The sequence below is a fragment of the Pogona vitticeps genome, chromosome 5 (assembly GCF_051106095.1).
Source record: "Pogona vitticeps strain Pit_001003342236 chromosome 5, PviZW2.1, whole genome shotgun sequence".
Taxonomy (NCBI): Eukaryota; Metazoa; Chordata; class Lepidosauria; order Squamata; family Agamidae; genus Pogona; species Pogona vitticeps.
In genome coordinates, this window is record NC_135787.1 from 69,650,081 (window position 1) to 69,670,906 (window position 20,826).

The 20,826-nt window shown below is 41.6% G+C and overlaps 1 protein-coding gene across 1 annotated transcript in view; it reads right to left on the reverse strand.

Moving 5' to 3' along the window:
• SCFD2 (sec1 family domain containing 2) overlaps window positions 1-20,826 on the reverse strand; it is a 202,422-nt gene that overhangs the window by 126,002 nt on the left and 55,594 nt on the right. The window lies entirely within an intron of this gene.

The following is a 20,826-nucleotide window of genomic DNA, read 5'->3' on the forward strand; positions in this document are numbered from 1 at the left end:
ATGACATAATTACATTTACTATTAAGCAACAGAAATTTACAACTATTTTGCTATACTTTATTGGTCTGGCCGATGTGAGCCCATATTACTGTGAGCTGACAGGAATAGGAGCCTGAAGCATTTTTAAGCACATCACCCAAAAAACTACAGTAAGTCTGACTCTTATAATATGAATATATGCAAAAATTACCACATCCTAGTCCATTCTTCTGCAAAACCAGTACAGCACAACCAGTCAAGAGGCTATTAATGATTCTCAAACTGTAATTCCAATCTGTAAAACTTGATTCTGATAGCCGGAAAAAGGCAAAGACTGACCCGGAAGGACTTCAGCCCGTGATAAATATATACAGTGGCCACACCTATGCTTTTTGGAAAGAAACTGAAATGATATGCAAAGGTTGGCTGCTGAGAAGGGTTAATCATCCTAATAATGGATCCAGGGCTGTACAATGATCAGCAGGGCTGTGCTTCAAGAGAATAATTTCCTTGTAACAGCATTCAGTCTGAAAACGGGTAACTGCCCTGCTGAGAAATCTGAGTTACTGCTAACATAATTTGTAACAGTTCAACATTTTTATTATTTTGTGGAAAAGTAAAATGGTTCTTTAAAAAAACTACGCTTTATTAAATAAATAGACACTATGGTCAGCATCCTACTGAGTTTCCATTGAGTGGAAAGTCCTGCCAAGCACAGTAATATGGATTCATGTCGCTTGTACAGTACAAGCATTGCTGTTGTGCAGGTGCGGGGCTGGATTTTGGAGATTGCTACTTCCGCAACAGTAACATTCCTGCAAATGTACAAGCGTACGTCTATAGGATTTGCTATGTCTCTAATCGCAAATCAAATTGTATCATGGCCAGAATCCTATTGGTGATATCATAAGGTTTGTGTAATTTGGTGTGGTTACTGCAGCTAATTGACAAGGTGTCGGGGCACATTTCTGTCACATGTATAGTCATTGGTCCAATTCTGCAACCAAGATGTGTATTGTCACATCATCAAACAGCAACTTTACACCAACAAGTTTCCAGCTATTATAACAGAATGGCTGAAATCCAGTACGAAATTGTAGCTGGAGTAGGCCCACTGAATCTCTGGGGATTTGGTGAGTTAATTCTTCTGTAAGTTCCACTGACTCAATAGGCCTATTCTACAGCCATTTACTGTTGGATTTCAGGCAATATAATCACCAGATGAACAACTAAAGGCACCACACTGATTGGTCTGTGATGCTACTCATCCAATGGCAAAGCACAGTTCTGAAGGACAGACAAGTTGCATGCTTCAAATTGGACCCTGCAAGCCAAAAACAGTGGTTAAGGTGGGAGAAAGAAAGCAAATCGTTTTAGTGGCAGTAAGGAAACCACATGAACAGATATGAGTTGCAGCATGTGAGATTTTCATGCACATTTCTTCCAGCCACCTACAGCCTCCTTAAAGCTTAATATCCAGAGGATGCTTTCAGAAATACATGTTAAATAAGGAACAAACTAGACTGGTCCTTAAAATGTCCCGATGGCAATTTTAATTGTATTTTAATCATTTTATTAAAATTGAATTTTAAATTGTTGTAAGCCGCCCAGAGACCTTTGGGTAGAGTGGGCGGCATATAAGTTAAATAAATAAATAAATAAATAAATAAATAAATAAATAAATAAATAAATAAATAAATAAATAAATAATGAATGAATGAATGAATGAATGAATGAATGAATGAATGAATGAATGAATGAATAAATAAAATATGCTGTGCCACCATTACATGTGCCTTGCAGCAGATTTGGACAAATCAAACAAAACAAAGCATTAAAGCAGCATTTTCTGAATGCTCTCAAGCACTCTCAGTAGTTTACATGTCTGCAACAAGGGAAGAATTAATATATCTATATTACAGAGAGGAGGCAGTTCTCAGAGAAAAAGACTTGCCTCAGCCCATCCTGGTGTTAACGTGGATTTCAATAAAAAATTTCTGGGCTCATAGCTCACACTTTCAACTTACAAGACACCATATATTTTGCAATCCATTTCTTCAAATGTAGTTTTTCAGCTGCAATGATACAAATGTGCTCTCTTGCTTAAGAGAACTTGAGCACTGTTGTGTGAACATAGATCTGAGCAGAATTATTTCCTCTCCAAAACTGACATTTCTATACAACCACTGCCAGCTCTCTTCTCTGACTACCACACTCCTGATTCTGACATTTTTTTCCAGCAATAACATAGAGTTAATAGTAGGTGGTCTGCTATCACTGCGGAAAAAAAAGTGTTTTAATTAGCCAAGAGCACTGAAAAAGATTATTGTGCAAATACTGGCGAATCTTCAAACAAGAGCACATGCTGTCCATTTTATTCACAATGAAAAAGTTCTTAAGAAAGATTTCGATAAAGATTTGCCTCCCTCCTTGCAGCCTGCATTTGTAATGTTTATGTAAGTGAGGGATATAAATCTTTTTCAAATGAACCCCACTGTTCTTCAACCAGACTGCTTGTTATAAACTGCCTGTTTCCGTTTTGCCTGCTTAAGCAAGCAATGCAGAGCTTTACCCTGGACATACTGGAACTAATTTAATGTGTTCCAGGTTTGACTCCCCACTCTCTCTCCCAGCTTTTATGGATAGATTTTACACAGTGGATTACTGCTGACTTTAACAATGATTCATGTGATAAGTGGGGTTTGATTTGTTTTGCCTTGGCAGAAAAGGTGCACTGCCATCAAAAATGCCATCAATAGCTATTAAAAACAAAGTATAATCGCAACTCCAAATATTGCAGTACAAAACACAAGAACTCACACATGCATACAAAATGACTCCCAAATATTTCAGCCAGGCTAGGCCTTAATATCTTGGACAAGAGAGAAAATTTTGCGGGCAGCTTTATTTAACTTTGGAAAAAAAATCCAACAAGCATGACTGTTAAAATGGTTTTGTTTTGCAAAAGGTTCTGTATTTGCCACTTAAAACACGAGAAACAGAGTAGACAGATTCAATTACAGTTCCTTGAACTGCCTTAGACTTTGTTCATTACTATTTCAACAGTGATCATCTGACAAAGCCAACTCCAGAACAATTACTCTCAAACACGTGTACATACCATGCCAGATATTTTAAGAATGGCATTGTAATGTTGGTATTATTGGCAGAAATCTAGTTCATTGGGCTGAAATCCTGTTCGACCTATGTAAGTGTGCTGGGCATTACACCCAGATAACTGGGTGTAATGGATCGCATAATCAGTTATGTGGTTCTGGACAGCTCAATGGTTTAGGTATCTGGCCACAGAGAGTGGGACTTCAGTTCCCCACTTTGCCTTGACAAGGCAGGACTCAATGATCCATAGGGTCCCTTCAAGTTCTGCAGTTCCAAGATTATTATATTCTAAGATTATGTCATAATCGCTGAATGATGTTCATGCAGAAGTGCTTAGTGAATAGCGCTTTCACCCCGTTACGATTCTTTCTACCACTTCTGCAGCTTCATACTGCACTTGTGTACCTGCACAACCAGATTCCACAATGCATTTTCTGGTTTACTTGAGAACTGTTTTTAGGACATTGGTTCCCCAACTTGGAGGCATGCTCCCGAGGGCTGTGTGAAAAATTTTAAGGGGGTTTGGATTCTAGATGTAATATAATCTTTCACATTCCCATTATATTTGCTTTGTTTCTGCTATTTCTTAAGGTAAACTATATTTTTATTAACGTTTTGAGAGCAGAAAAGTATATACACTTATTTTAAACATTTTTAAACTATGTTTTTGTGCTTAATCTTAATTTTAACTCACAAGCTGCATGTTTTCTTCAACCAAGCTTGGATCATGGTAAAGGAGAGATGGGGAAGCATGAAAGTTGCTCAGAAATCAAAATGTAGGCATAGTGCTGAAAAATTTGGGTACTACTGTACTGGTTTAGTCTGAGGGCACATGCCACCTCACCCCAAAGTAACAGTAGATGGCAGTATTGCACTAAGTTGTTTGCTTGCAATGCACGGAGGCAGGAAAGCTCAAATATACCTCTGTATTAAATTTCAGACATGTCATAATAATTTTCCAAGAACAACAGGATTAATGCTGAAGTACAGCAAAATTTAATCCTTTTTTTCCACTTTTCTAAAAGCAAATCTCAATAACGCTTTAGCACATTACAAAGAGGATACAAAGAAATACACCCCCTCTCTCATAACTATCAACCTCCCTGCAGAGAACTGAGCAGAAAAGCTGAAATAAAAGATTTCTTTCTTTTTTTAAAAAAAGGGCAGCTGATACTTCATCTTTGAAACAAAAATCATATCTTTTTTTTTAATGTTTTCAAAAGACTAGGGTTTATAAGTACAACACTTTCCTTCCATATTTGAGGTGCATTGCTTTTTAAAAAGTGTTGAGCAAGGAAACAAAATGGTATTACCAAGAAGCATCACCTCGAATATTTTTAATTTCCTTTGGAGGAATGCAGAGTTCTCACCGTCTGGACAATGGAATCAGCCTATGGATGAATCTCAACAATTGACAAAAGGCGCATGTTGTAGCGCAAACACTAATAATCTTCTTCATTTCTGTAGAGCTAAAATGGTTGTCAGGATCTTTTCCCCATCTTAGATATGCAAAAGTTTATAAAGAAGGAAAGAGAATGAGTAATGATTAGACAATTAAGTCAGAAACCTAGCCCATTCATGTTTTGTGAACAGAAAAAAATAGGCTTGAAAGTGACAGAGATACACACGTAATTAAAAAAATATACATTGTAAAATGTTTTCTGTCTTGCTTGTGTGTGCATATCTAGTTATACAAAACAATATTTGATCATCTCAGTATTTAGAGAGGGTGGCAATGTCAAGTATCTGAACCAGCTACAATTGTGGGTAACTTATCACAGAGTTTCAGATGCAGATACACATTTCCATTTGAATCAAAAAGTAGCATCCCGCCAGTTAAATAAACATGATGATGACAGTGGAATTTTGTATATAGAGACACCTTGGCATCACAAAAAAGCGGGGGGGGGGGCACAACTTCTTAGACACAAGACTTTGTAGCTACTGATACAAAATGGAAACAGGATGTGTTTCATAAGCCACATGAAAAACTGAAGTTCTGCCTCCCATAAAATCATGCTCCCAGCTTTTTCCAGAAATTTTGTTAATCCCAAGGATATGGGTCTCAAGGGAAAGACAGTACGCATGCCTATTTGTCAAAACAACTACTGCAATATTCCTTAGCTTCCAGTTAATACACACTTAGGGTGCCAGTACATTAGCAGCAAGGAGTGAGCTAGTGGGCCACTCCATCTAATCAACCCCACAATTCACAGGGAATCACTCCTACAGCCCATCTTTGCCTTCTCTTAAAGGGCTGGTTGAGAAACTGCCTTGCTACTGCTGTGGATTCAACTGAGGGTAGTTTCTTGATGGGCTGTTTAAGATGAGGCAAAGATTTTTGTTTGTTTTTGTTTATTGTTTTTTTGTAGATTATTTTGTGTTTTATCTGTATTGTGTTTTTTTTTAGTGTACAGTATCTGTCTGAATTGAATTGTTTTAAATTGATGTTGGAAGATGCCTGGAGACTCTTGCATAGTGCGGGTGGCATACAAGTCGAAAGGATAAATAAATAAAAAAATTATAACTGATATGGCCCATCAGCAACAGCCGATTAAACAGTATTTTAAAATATTCACTTCCCCTGCCCTTCTGCCCAGGACCAGAGGAAGTTATTAATTTGCCAATATTTTGAAGTGGCTCAATTAAGTTACTTTCTGACACTGGCAAATTCAAACTGGATGACTTGTTTTGGATCAGTTCCAGCAGTAGCATGTGCTGGAATTGTTCCAAATCAGATTCTACACACACACACACGCGTGCGCACATTGAAGCCCTTGACTCTGGGGGTGGGTTGTTTCACTCTAACATGTTCATTCCTACTGCAGATAAAACAGCACTCGAAATACCAGGGTAGTCAACCTCTAAAAGGTAGAGGTAGGCAGTTCTAGCCTTGGTTTTCATAATAGTTGGGTCAGCACATGGACATCTGAACATGTATCCAAGTATGGCAGTCATGCATCTCTACTGTATTACCTTCAGTGGGACGTTTACTCATCCACATATCTTTATCCACCATCTGCCCTAACTAATTGCACATAACTATGGAGATCCAGAAGAGGACTGTGTAGTGATCTCTTCATGAAATTGCTAGAACAGTTTGGCAAGAGAGAGAGAGAGAGAAAGAGACAGCCTTGGCCCAGCTGTCCAGGCAACAGGCATGCATTCCTTCTTCATTCCCAACCAGAATGAAAATAGTGAAGGGCCTCCACAGTGTCATCACACAGAGACAAGGCTGCCATGCTTCCTGACTTACTACAATTACACGCGGAAAATGCTCTTTCAAGTTAAAAAAAGCAGCAGCAGCAAAAGCAGCAGCTATCAAGATACTAACTGATTAATGTAAGATAGGGAGAGAAGTTTGGCAGACAGCAAATATTTTTGAAGGGAGAAGCAAATGTAACAAATATCTAGAATAGTACTATCAGGCACAAGGATCTTCCCCTTCATTTCTGCTGAGATATCAATGCTTTACAAGAGGTCCTATTCAAATACCAAATTCCAAAGAACAAAGCAAAATTTTCTTGCATAACCAGACAACTAATCAAGAAAGTTCTTTCTTATATTATGCTCACGAGGAACTGATGGGGTGGGGTGGGGAGATTATCTTAAGAGGTGAGAGGGCACAAGCAAACACTTCCTCTTTATATTTCCTACATCTGAGACTTTAAACAAAGCTTTGGGCATGGAATTTGTGATATTCAATTACAGACTTCCACTATGTCTTGCATCATTCATTTCCTGAACACTGAAATGTTAGCTGGATCAGTAAGCATGAATCCTTCAGAGAGGATGCCTGGAGGCCAACTCATTAACAGTAGAGGAAATACAAGTGACAGTGATGTAACACACAGTGATCAGGAAAAATTCATCTACATTTTCTTTGACAAGCTTTTCAGATCTATTACTCCGTTGAAGTTCCTTTTAGTGGGGTGGGGGGGCTGCAGTTAAATTAGGTTCCAAAGAGCACTCTTGGCATGGCCGTCGTCATCTAGTTGTTTAGTCGTGTCCGACTCTTCGTGACCCCATGGACCAGAGCATGCCAGGCCCTCCTATCTTCCACTGCCTCCTGTAGTTGGGTCAAATTCATCTTGGTTGCTTCGATGACACTGTCCAACCATCTCATCCTCTGTTGTCCCCTTCTCCTCTTGCCTTCACACTTTCCCCACATCAAGGTCTTTTCCAAGGAGTCTTCTCTTCTCATGAGATGGCCAAAGTACTGGAGCCTCAGCTTAATTGTTCCCCTTTAGATAGCAGATCCTTAGGCCACATTACAAGCTGTATTTGAAATGTTCAGTTTCAAAATTGATGAACTGGAGATGGGCCGAGGGTTGCAGTTTTAGTAACCACAGTTTTTTTAAAATATCTGGAACTAGCGGCGTAGTGCTTCATACCATTGCCAAACATTTCAAAGCTCAGGTAAAAATAGATGGGCATGCATTATCTGACTTCTTGGCTTCAGTGAATAACAACATTGGGCATGCAGTTCAAGACAGCCAGCTTGCCAGTACGCCCAGAACAAATACAATATTTGATATCCTTAGCAGACATTGTGGAATATACACAAACCAAAATGGGAAGAGAAATGTTTTGCTTAAAAGATGTCAAAATAAAGAACTTTTGCAGTACTTTAATGACATGTGAGAAGTTATCTATCACTGTTACAGAGATGATGCCCAATTTCTCTTTTATGCAGCACATATGACTGGGTGCTTTACTATGACTATATATGCTCCTCTTTCTCAAGATGTCTTGAAATAGCTTCCATTCAAAACAGAGACATTCAATAAGAAAAAATGAAAGCCAGAATATAGGGTTTGGTTTATTTGAAGTTGCATTAATAGGCACCCCAAAATCAATTGTACAGAGACATATGCCTGCATATTCCAGGATCCTAATTACAAGTTGCAAGAAACAAGATGAAATTCTGTGCATGAACTTTTCAACCTGAGATTTTTTACCAGAAAAAACAGTCCTTTACAAGGGCTAATTAAAGGCACATTTCTGTCAAGACCTTCACTCAGCTCTGGTTTTCATTTTAGATTTCTTGCTGTGTCAAAAGTCACATTGCAATAGAGAAGTGAAGTTTATTATTACATCAGAAACAGGTTTTCCTCTGCCTATTGCTTCAGCAAACACACTCGATATTGCTGCTTTAGTATTCTGCACCTCCAAATAAGAATACATGTTGTTTACACCAGAGAAAGAAATGCAGGCAGACAGGCAGACAGACAAACAGATAAAAGAACATAAGGTATTCAAATTTTCTTGTCATTCTTCCTTGAATATTAACTCAAATCAAAACTAAGCAATAAAAAGTAAGGTTGACCCAAATTGTATTCGCGAAGGCTTTCACGGCCGGGATCTAATTGTTGTTGTGGGTTTTTCAGGCTCTTTGGCCATGTTCTGAAGGTTGTTCTTCCTAACGTTTCGCCACACTCTGTGGCCAGCATCTTCAGAGGACAGCACTCTGTGCTCTGGTGTAGTTGGCCTGGGAGTGCAGTATCCATGGCTGTGAGATAGGCTTTTGTCTTTTTCTGTAGATGGGTGATTAGTGTGTCTTGTTGTGGGTGTCTTGTTGTGCTAAGGAGAAGAGATTATCTGTCACTGTGGTTGATGGGTGTCATTAGCTGGTCTTTTGTGTGTAGTGATCCCCTGTCCAGCGTGCAAAAGGTCAATGAACTCTACGCAGCCACAAGGACTCTTCTAAAATGCTTGATTATTTACTATATATCTATAAAAAGTTACAACTAAATACTAAATTCTCATGAGAAGAAAAGAGTCCTTGGAAAAAACCTTGATGTTAGGAAGGTGTGATGGCAAGAGGAGAAGGGGACGACCAAGGATGGGATGGCTGGACAGTGTCTGCGAAGCAACCAACATGAACCTGACACAACTCCGGGAGGCAGTAGAAGACAGGAGGGCCTGGCGTGCTCTGGTCCATGGGGTCACGAAGAGTCGGACACGACTAAACACACAAATACTAAATATGAAGACCACAATGTGGTAGTAAAACAAACTAGATATTTTGTGGGAAAACTCTGGTGTTTCTAATCTCACAAGCCACTTGCACAGCAACAACTAGGAACTGGGAACTGCTGAGGCATAGGTTGGGAGTTGGATTCCCCCCTACGCCTCCCTGACAGGGGCTGGATGGTCTATAGGGTCCTGTCTAGCTCTGCAGTTCTAAGATGGTGATGATTATAACTAGCAGGCTGATGGAGTTGTATAAACTGTATTCTCATTTGTCAATTCTCCCTTGTAAGTTCTTTTCCTTCTGCAAGGCTGTTTTAAATTATTTTCTTCTCCAGCCAGGTTGAGGAGTTGGCAGAAACTCCTCAAAGAGCCCGAAAAACCCACAATAACCATCAGATCCCGGCCATGAAAACCTTCGAGAATATAGTTGGTGGAAAACTTGGCAGAAAGGAAATGGCCCTATTGCCAAGGAAATGGCCAGGGGTAGGATCAATTAAGCACTCTTCATTCAGGTGCTTCCCAGTCTCATTTAAAGAAGCTGAGAGAATATACAGGTGTTGTCCAAAGAAATTAAAAGAGCAAGCTATGATTTTTCAACAGCATTGCAAGTAACAGAATTGTTATAGCATTGTAACAGCATTTTCAACAGCATTGTGCTCGTGCCCTGTAATGAGTCAGAGCTGAAGAGGAGACATTCTATGTGTGCAAATGATACTTATCTAGATTGTAGTCAGTATGCTTTAGTTGTCTTGTTTAAAAATAATTTTTGAAGTCAGAGTGCAGTAGAGTTTCAAGAACATCTAACATTTTTCTCCTGCTACAAAAATTAAGATTTCTCCAGTTCCATTATATGTTTGGAATCAAATTAAAAAAAAGTCAAAGCAAAGCAAAACAAAAGCCCTGTACAATCAGTTCTGTTTACTCAAGGGAGGATTCAGCAGCATCCCCTCTCTATAAAGCTGGACAACCTGGAATTTTAACTATCAGCCCACAGTATTGCTGTTTCTCCAAGCCTACAGGCAAGCCTAAAAAGCAGCTCTTAGGGTCTGCAGCAAGTGTATTTTGGACTGCAGTATTAGCCTAATTAATTTATACATATATAGGTCAAAAGTAAAGCAGCTAAGTTTCTTCATAAATACAAACACGGCAATTCAAACATATTTTCAAGGAGTAAGAAAGGTCAATCCAAATTGAGAAACAAAAACACATGAGACGCACTGCAAGGCAGTCTCTCCCAATTATGTGAAACATGTTCCTGTTATCTTTGGAAGCTTTGCAGTTTCAAAACATGATCTTCAGTAGAAGCTAAGTCAAGGGCATCAGTGCATACTTCTAAGCACAAACATGCAACAGCATTTTTTGGAGGAAAAAAAGATGTTTACCAGATGTGACACATATGGGTCTCTTCCTCATAAGACAGTGATGCATCTCTAAAACTTACTTTAATAATATGTAATACTAATAAATAAATAAATCCTTAAAATATGAATTGAAACAATTATACAAATTACTTTCTTTTTTGAGGCAACCCCCTCCCCCCAAAAAACCCTATCTTTTTAAGAGCACAGTAACAACCCACTTAGTGGTCAGGATACATTCCAAGAAAATGGAGCCAACCAAATGAACATTAAATGAAATAATTTTAACATTATACTTTATGCCAGGAGTTCCAGAGGCCCAGCTGTCCTCCAGCATAGACTGGGTTGACCTGGCCTCCACTGTGCTCCACAAAATGGATTCCTGAGCTCATGCACTGTAACGAGTCAGAGCTAAATGGGGTAGTGCTATGCAAGGCATTACTGCATTTTGTCTAGGATTGTACAAGTATCCCTAATTCAGTTTGGGACCTGATCCAGTGATCTGGGTTTAGGCCTGTTTCAGTTCAGATTGATTTGGCCCTGATTTGATCCAACCTGGGTGAGGAAATCTTAGGAAAGGACTGTGATGGAAGATTTGAGTTGAGAAATTACAGGAAAGCTAGAGAGGCAGGAACAGCTGTTCCTCTGGAGGATGCTAAAGCTCTTGCCACCTTGGTAGGTAATAGAATTTCAATGTTTGTGCACATAGGCATAGGCATAGGCATCCTTCAGTCTCGAGAGACTATGGTAACATGCTCTGAATCGAGGAGTGTCCTCTCCAGAGCATGAAGCCCGGGGGTAAGGTAATATGGAGGATAGGCTGTTACCCAAGCAGCAGATCCCCCCTCTCCACATTGCTGAAATGGTCCAGTGGAAAGGCAAGAGCCAATACAACTGGTTCCAGCAATGTCGCAGGAGTTGGCAGAAACGGCAATTGAAATGGTGAATACATGTAGTGATTTATATATTTGCATTTTATTTTATTTCCTTTATGCTGTCAGTTTGCATACTTGCTTGTTTCTTCAAGCAATTCCTGCTCTGGTGCTGATGAAAAGAACTTGAAGAATACAAGTTCTTCGGTATCAATTCTGCAAAACATTATGGTTCTATGGGGCTGCATATATATTTAAAATTAGCACTGGAAACACACATTTCATTAAAAAGTTATTTTATGTATATATTTATGTATATATAACAAACAACAATTTGCTACGATTTGTACATCTCAGGTTCTTTTCACCAGAGCATGAGTTGCTTGAAGAAACAAGGAGAAATGCAAAGGTCTCCTTGAAGCCAAATAAGAACAAAGTCCCCAATATAGTTATCAGCTTAGGTAGGGCATCCGCAACATAGAGGAAACAGCTCCAAGTATATAGACTTTAAAGCCCCAAAATAAAATGCAAATGCAAATACACAAGATCACTACACATATTCACCCTTGCAGTACTCCTCTTGCACAAACATATTCATATTCTACTACTTAATCTAAAGTGGTACCTTCTCGTCCTCCAAGGGAAGAGCAGCTCCTGTCTCCCCAGCTCTTTCTTAACTCAAATCTTGAATCTTACCTCCTTTCCTAAGACTTCCTCACCCATTGGGCTGCACCAGATAGTCCACATGGATTGCAGTAGACCATTCAGAGGGGATATGCACCAATTCCTTGGAGGACTTTTAGTTGAAAACAGCTTAACTTTTTTTTTATTTTTAGATACAAAATTCATGAAATGTAAGGACATTATAATCCCTCCTATATTTGATAATTCCTGACAAATTTTATAAAGATATGTACTGGGGAGGTTTATGCTATCTGCTTTTAAAATCTGCTTTAATGTGCTTGAGATTTGTAACTATGTGTGCTGCTTTTATGGACTTTGTTAGTGTCTGTTTAATGTGTGGTGTTTGTGCACTATGATTTAAGTACAACTCAATCCTTAGCACAGTCTGGTTTCATCAGCATGGTTAGAGGGAAGTAACTAGCCCATCCCCCACCCCGTCACCACTTTGTTCACGCAGTGATGAAAGAGTGGGGAAAAGAGGGGTTTCTTTTTGCATTGCCTTTATACCTGTAAAAACTAAATCAGATTTTCCAGGATTCTTGTTTGCACACAAGAGTCTACAGAAGAACAGAAATCTCTTTTCTTCCAACTATCATCACATGCATAAAGTGATAACCAGTGGGGGCAGTGGGAAGCATTCTTCTCTAACTTTTTTTTTTTACAAACACGAGAATTCTAATGACTGAATAGGGCTAGTGCCTGTAAAGACAGGAAGGGACCCAGAAAGTAGCACAGGCTGACAAAATAATCATAACCTTAAAAAATGGGCCCAAAATGTATGTGGGGTGGAGCAAAGGTGTAAGGGAATTTCCAGTGAATTTCCAGAATAAATCTAGGATTTCAACAGGGAGCAATCTCTCTGGAGTCTGGTACTCCATCCATTACCCAGTATTGGCTCTCACTGGTTACATAGACAAGCAAAGGGCTCTCCTATGAAGCAGACTGTGGATCTATTAATAGGATGCACATGGAATCCATACTTTGAAGGTGGTGTCAGGAATGTCATTGTCACATTGAGAGCCCACAAATGGTGTCACTGTTACCCTCTTTCTCTCACCTCACTGGGTCCCCCTACAACTATTTATTCAGTGTCCATGAACCAGTGGGGTCCAATAGGGTGCTCAGTGCACCAGAGGACCTGAACAGTGGAACCAGTTACCTGTGGAGTAACGTAGATAATCACCTGGAAGATATGCTTTGATTGTATTCCTGCATTGAGCGGGGGGGGGGGAGTTGGACTTGATGGCCTTGTAGGTCCCTTCCAACTTCACTTTTCTCTGATTCTACGACTTTAATCCATGGAAGCTCCCATAAGAAAATAAGATAAGTTAATCATTGTAGCCCCTAAATCTCATAGGTGGGCATACCCTCATGTGCAATTATTAAATTATTAAAATGGCTCTCCCCCCCTGCAGGGAGCAGGGATCTATTGTTATGGTCCGCCCTCGAAGGCTACTGGATCCTGTTGGATTCCAGGATGCCATGAGAGGTGTTACGGCTGACCTGGCTGGCGCTCCTGTCGAGGCTCTGGTGGATGGCTGGTTTGCTGCCGCGACTAGGGCTGCTGACATGATCGCACCTAAACGCCCTCTCCGCCGCAGAGACCATCCGGCACCCTGGTTTAACCGGGACCTCCGGGCGAGGAAGCGGGTCAGGAGACGGCTAGAGCGCAGATGGAGAGGGGCCCCGACGGATTTTAATAGGATAGCTGTCAGGGTCGCTACTAACCTTTATCTTGCTAAGGTAAAGGCTGCTAGTAGATCATACCTCGCTAACCGGATAAGCGAGGCGTCCAACCAGCAGGCGGAGTTATTCCGTATAGTACGCGACCTCTCCGGAGTTGGTCCGGGTGATGGGCCTCCCCCTAGTTTTTCGCCGGACCAATTTGCAGCATTTTTTAAATCAAAAGTGGAGGCCATCCGCCGGGACCTCTCTCCTTTTTTGAGTACAGTGAGTCGAGCTGAGATGTCCAGCGCTCCGTCTTGCCCGGTGATTTTGGACACCTTTCAGCCTGTTACGCCTGATACTGTCTCCAGGGCGCTTGATCGCTGTCGTGCCACCACCTCCTCTTTGGACCCTTGCCCGGCCTGGCTAATCAAAGCAGCCAGGCCGTTAACAACGGAATGGGCCACGGCTATTATAAATGAGTCTCTCCTTGAGGGCAGATTTCCATCTGCCCTGAAGGACACACTCATTAGGCCCATTAGGAAGAAACCTAGTTTGGCGGCGGACGAAATTGGCAACTACAGGCCCGTCGCCAATGTTTCCTTCCTTAGCAAGGTAGTCGAGAGGGTGGTGGCCGACCAGCTTCAGGCGCTCTTGGAAGAAACAGATGCCCTGGATCCATTCCAGTCGGGCTTCAGGCCGCGCCACGGCACAGAAACGGCTTTGGTCGCCCTGTGTGATGACCTACTGAGGGAGGCCGATAGGGGCAAAGTGTCCCTGTTGGTCCTCCTCGACATCTCAGCGGCCTTTGATACCATTGACCACGGTATCCTCCTGGGGAGGCTCTCCGAGTTGGGAATAGGTGGCCTGGCATTGTCCTGGCTCCGTTCCTTCTTGGAGGACCGTCCCCAGAGAGTTCAGCTTGGGGAGAGCGTCTCGGCCCCGTGGAGCCTCAATTGTGGGGTTCCACAGGGGTCGATTATCTCCCCAATGCTATTCAACATCTATATGAGGCCGCTGGGTGGGGTCATCAGGGGGTGTGGTGCTTCGTGTCACCAGTATGCGGACGACACGCAGCTCTACATCTCCTTTTTGCCAACCGCAGAAGCCGTCCTGTGCCTCCAGCGCTGCCTGGGGACTATACTGGAATGGATGCAGGAGAACGGGCTTAGGCTGAACCCGGACAAGACGGAAGTGCTGAGGGTGGGCCCCCCCACAGTCGGGGATTTGGGAAACTCCCTCTCTTTTGGGGGGGTGACTCTCCCTGCTAGGGATGGGGTACGCAGCTTGGGGATCCATCTGGACCCGGTGCTCTCCATGGAGTCACAGGTGGCATCGGTGGTCCGCACCGCCTTTTTTCACCTTAGGCGGATAGCCCAGCTGCGGCCCTACCTGGAAGTGGGGGCGCTCACCATCTTAGTACACGCGCTCGTAATCTCAAGATTAGACCACTGTAATGCGCTCTACGTGGGGCTTCCTTTGAGGCTGCTGCGGAAATTACAGGTGGTGCAGAATGCGGCGGCCAGATTACTTAGTGGAGTGAAAAAATTCCAACATATTTCGCCCACTCTGGCCGCATTGCATTGGCTGCCCATCAGGTTCCGCATCGACTTCAAAGTGCTAATGCTTACGTATAAAGCCCTAAACGGTTTAGGGCCTCGATACCTGGCGGAGCGCCTTCTCCCACCAAGTTCTACCCGGGTCACACGGGCGAGCCAGGAGGTGAGGCTGAGGAGCCTAACGCCGAGGGAGGCCCGGAAAGAGAAAACAAGAAATAGGGCCTTCTCGGCGGTGGCTCCTCGCCTGTGGAATAACTTACCTCCTGACATTCGCGGAGCTCCCTCGCTGGGCACTTTCAAGAATCTATTAAAGACCTGGATGTTTCGGCAGGCCTTCTCATAAGATTATTTTTGATTTTCTTATTTCTTTACTGTCTTTTTACTTTTACCTGTTTTGTAATTTGTTGTTTTATTTTTATTGTATTTTAACTTTGTTGTAAGCCGCCTAGAGTAGTCTTCGCGACTAGATAGGCGGGATATAAATAAAATAAATAATATAAAAAAAATAATTATTAAAGTAACCAAACTGAAAAGAGATGGCTTCTGCATTATATGTTAAACAATACAGTTGAAAAGTTGGCTTGAATCAAATGTGAGTCAGAGGTAGAAAAAAGAAGAAACAGCTTCTTCTGTATATTTTAAAACTGTTGTCATTTTAAAGTTTTAATTGTTGTGAGCTGCCTTGGGTCCCTTATGGGGAGAAAGGTGGCACACAAATGAAAGTGCCATTAAATAACAGAATTACTAGAATAATACCAAAACCTAAACAGAAGCAACAGATAAAGTGAATAAAGAAGGATGGGAAAGGAATTAAGAAATAATGGTGGACATTGACAAGATGAAGGAGAAACACAAGCTATGATAAAAACAGAAGTACTACCAAACGACCACAAAATTATTTCAAAAACTATGATCAAAGAATGCTGGTGTGACTGTTGCTCAGATTAGAATCTAGAGAGATGTGGGAGGAGGAAGGGTAAGTACCACTACCCAATGTGTTAGGATTCACACACAACAAGAAGTCTGGAAGTGGAGTAACAGAGGCCCAGACTAACAAAGACAATCAAGAACCACCAGAAGTTTTTCAACCATCTGCTATTAACAAGTAGAAAAAAGCAAAGAACAAAGAGATGCATGACAGAACTGAATATGCATCTTCAATGACATCACATAATCAGCACAAATGCAGTGATTGAAAAGTTGTGGCAAGATTCTAATGTCAGAATCTAAAACAATCAGTTAGCTTCCCTCCTCCATCATGCCACTGTGGTGTATTTCTCACATGGCGCTGTTTGGCAACATTTTGGAGACCCGTTTTCTGGCTTTTTTTTTTTTAGCATCTGGTCAAAAGTGACTCAGATTAATCTGGAACAGATTCAGATCAATCTGATCCACTTCAGCCTAAATAAAAAACAGGACTGAATTGGTTCATGTGGCGGACAGCCCACACGTCACTCCTGTCAGTCATTTTAGAGCTCTAGTACAGGAGTCTATGACAGGACAGGAGGGGCAGAGTCAAGGGAACTGGGAGTGCCAGAGAGGCAGCTAGGAAAAATATGGTGAAGTGTTTATTTATTTATTTAGACAGGGAGGAGACTGTGAAGTGTTTAGTTTAGATACTGGACAGTTGGTTAGTTAGAGAATATTAAAGAGTTAAAAGGAATTAGAAGTACAGTACATTGACAGTAAGAAAATATTGAGATCTTGATTAAAGTACAGTGGTGCCTCGCATAGCGAGGTTAATCCATTCCGGATTAACCCTCGCTATGGGAAATGTCGCTGAACGGAAATAAAAAAACCATAGAAATGCATTGAACTTTGTTCAATGCGTTCCTATGGCTTTAAAACTCAACGTTAAGCGATCTTCCTCCATAGCGCTGCCATTTTCGCGCCCTCAGTAAGCGAGGGCAGGGCGCGAAAATGTAGCGCGGACCTTCCAGCGGCCATTTTGGAACCGCCAATCAGCTGTTCTCCCCCGCTTCGTTATGCAATATTCGCTAAGCGAATCGCTTAGCGAATATCGCAAAGCGAAAAAACGCCATAGGGGCCATCGCTGAGCGAATGCTCCAGCAATGACCCAGAGCCCCTCGTTAAGCGATTTAATCGCTCAACGGGGCGCTCGTTAAGCGAGGCACCACTGTAAATGAGTACAAGCAAGATTATACCGTATTTTTTGCTCCAAAAGACACTTTCCCCCAAAAAAAGTGTGTGTGGGGGGTCTGTGCGTCTTATGGAGTGAAGCTGGTGATTTCGCCCCCACTGGCCCTGTGGGGGCAGCCTTGCAAGGGTCGGAGTAAGCCTTCCAGGAACCTTGCGAGGCTCCCCCCACTCCCCACGGGGCCAGCGGGGGCAAAATCGCCAGCTTTGAGGATATTTTCTGAGGCTTGAAAGGCTCAGAAAAGGTCCTGGAAGCTGGCGATTTCACCCTCGCTGGCCCCGTGGGGGGAGCCTCGCAAGGGTCCTGGAACAGACCCTAAGACCCTTTGGAGGCTCACCCTGCCCCCACGCGGGGCCAGAGGGGGCGAAATCACCACCTTCTGGGACTCTTTTGAGGCTTGGGAAGCTTCAGAAGAGTCCCTGAAGGTGGCGATTTCACCCCCTCTGGCCCCTGGGGGGGGGGCAGGGTGAGCCTCCAAAGGGTCCTAGGGTGTGTTCCATAAGACGGGCCTCTCCATAAGGCTCACCAAATTTTTAGGAGAAGAAAACAGATTATTATTTTCCTGTTTTCTTCTCCTAAAAATTTGGTGCGTCTTATGGAGAGGTGCGTCTCATGGAGCAGAAAATACGGTAAGTAATCAAATCCACGTTTAATGAATGAATGATAATAGAACATCCATGATCTTCCTTCTGTGATTCACTTATTTATCCTTAAATAAACCTTATGTTATTTGGGAGCAAGAGTGTGAGACTCATAATTGAGATAGTGAGGATAATATCCTCTGGTGACAGCGAATAAAAGGGTAAAGAACAAGTCGTGTCCGAAGGTGAACTTGTGTCAGAGGCAAAACACACAGGCGTCACTGGGGGTACGCGACAGTCACATTTTGGAGCTTGGTTAAATCAGCTGCACACGCTCAGCCCCCTTTCTACAAAATACATGATTTCCTTTGCAGATCATGAGATTAAGCAGGCACTTATAATACAAATAATTCCTTCATCAAATGCAGAAATCCATCCTCCATCATTTATATTACAAGTATGGAGATCCCACTTCATTTTATTGTTAATTGGTTATTTAAGAAGCTTGAACTCTCAGGAACCCCTCACCCCAGAATGCAAGGAATGGGAACTAGAAAACTTGCAAGAGTCTTTTTGTTTGCTGAATCTATAATTTACGCAAGTTACCTGGCAGATTTCAAGTGGGTCAGTCCATGGTCCTGATGGGGAAAACATTATAACCTAAGCCTGATATCGTATTTATATTTGTACACATCCATGGAGAATCACAGTTGCACAAAGAATAACATGAATCAATGCAAAATAACAATTCTGTAATTGAAAAGTATTACATTAATGTTTTGTTAGAATGTTGATAGGTTTGGTGCTTTCTTCTGCTCTTAATAGCTGATATTCCTGACAAATCTTCCTTATATCCAGAAGACTATCAGTCCACTGGAAATCTTCCCTGTGGGACACCAGGGAGCTCAAGTGATAGCAGCTATATACTTCAGGAATTCTTGGATAACACTGGCAACCTGAATCAATTTCAACTTTACTTCTATCTGTGTTTCAATTCCAGCTATGTCTTGGTTATTCTGGCTAACATCTTTTATTGAGAGAAGTAGATGAGTGTGACCTTGCTAGTTCTCCTGGATCAGTACTTTCTACATCATTGGCCATATTCTTCTAGATGGTATCTCCAAAATGAGAAGGGGACACTGCATTCCTGTGGTTCCATGTCTATTCAACAAACTGTCTTTAGAAGACTGAATAACAAGGAAATTGCTCAGCACTCTGCTAGTTGTGCTGTGATATTCCACAGTGTTTTTTTGTTGTTGCCCATGTTGTCTGACTTAAGAAATCACTGAATAAGGCTATCAGTATTGTAGAATAAGGGTAGCCCCATCACATCCAATTGTATTTGCACTTTCTGTGTGATGTAGGAAATTTGACAGATATGCTAAATAGGGGACTGGAGTCAACTGGGGACCAGATGAGGGATAACAAACTGAAATTCAATCTGGGTAAGATGGAGATGCTGTTGGTTGGTGGATCAATTTACCAAGGTGTTGGTGTGCAACTCTTTAATTTTAGCTGCTTTTGCAGAGTTTGATGTGGTAGTACTGTCCTTTTCTTACATGTTTTCTGTTTATTAAAATTGTAAATTGTTCTATAATGTGTTTAAAATTAGAAGAAAAATTATCTGATGACAGAAAGGTGAGAAAGGGGAGAAGTAACTTGACTGGAATCATAAATAGATTGATCTGTTGCAGCATGATGTAGTTCCATCTTTGAAGCTCAGCAGCCTTCGCCTGGCCAGTATCAAAGTGGCAAACTACTGCAGCACTTTATGTATGCTACTTTCTGTCTATACAGAAAAGGTCAGGGTGCAATGGTGGTAAATTTAACAAAAAACAGCATGACTTCAGATTAAATGTTGCTATAATTTGGAGCAGGGCTCCACAACTACTGACTGCTTAGTCCTTCCCTTCAGTACAGACAACCTTCACAGTATTAAAAAAAAAGGTTTGATTCTGCCCCACCCGTGGTCCACAATGCCCAACTCTCCCATTCCCTTCCCCACATGCTTGAAATAGGGCTCTCTGTCCTACTTCGAAGCACAGAAAATTGTAAGCCTTAAGGATCATGTAATTCAGAGTAATTGTTGTTTGACTGCAGAAAATGAATGTGTACTCAGTAAGCAATTATAATGCTAGAGAAGAAAGTTTGCTTTGGCTCTAATTCTCAACCTATTATAAAGTCTGGAAGGCAATGGGTATATATCCAGAGATGGGTATGATTAGGAAAGAGCTCGGTAACAACTGACAATTTAAATACAACTTTAAAAATATTTGTTTGCCTTCTGCCCTGTTCCTGTCTCTGCATTCTTCCTCACGTGGGATTTTGTGCAGCATGCTGCTGTCGCTTTTTCAGTGGACCTTTTGCACAGTGCTGAACATGTAGTTTTGCATTTGTTCAAATACACTTACAAATGTTACACTCACATTTTATACACCATTGACATGACTTGGCCAAGTCCAGGAAACTTTTAAGAGCCTAATCTAACATGGATTTACATAGAAATTCTGCTATGTTCAGATGAGTTCATACAGGACTCCTATGGACCTCAGCTGACTTCAGTGGAAAATATTTAAGCACGTGGTTTATTCTTCCACTGACTACAGTGGAACTTTAAATCAGAAATGGGCCATTCCAAAGACTGAGGGCCATTTCCGCCTTCCTCCAGAACTTTAAGGATGGTACTCATGACATGCTAGTGCCTACAAAACACAGCCAAGAAACAAACACATCAAAATTCAAACCAAACCCTTGGGAAACCTTGGGTGTAAAGGATACAAATTGCCTGTAAATCCAATTCCCTTCTCCAGGATCTGTTTTGAGTTTGAAAAGGCTCCCCCCCCCCTCATGGTTGTTGTTGATTTTGCTGTTTTAAAA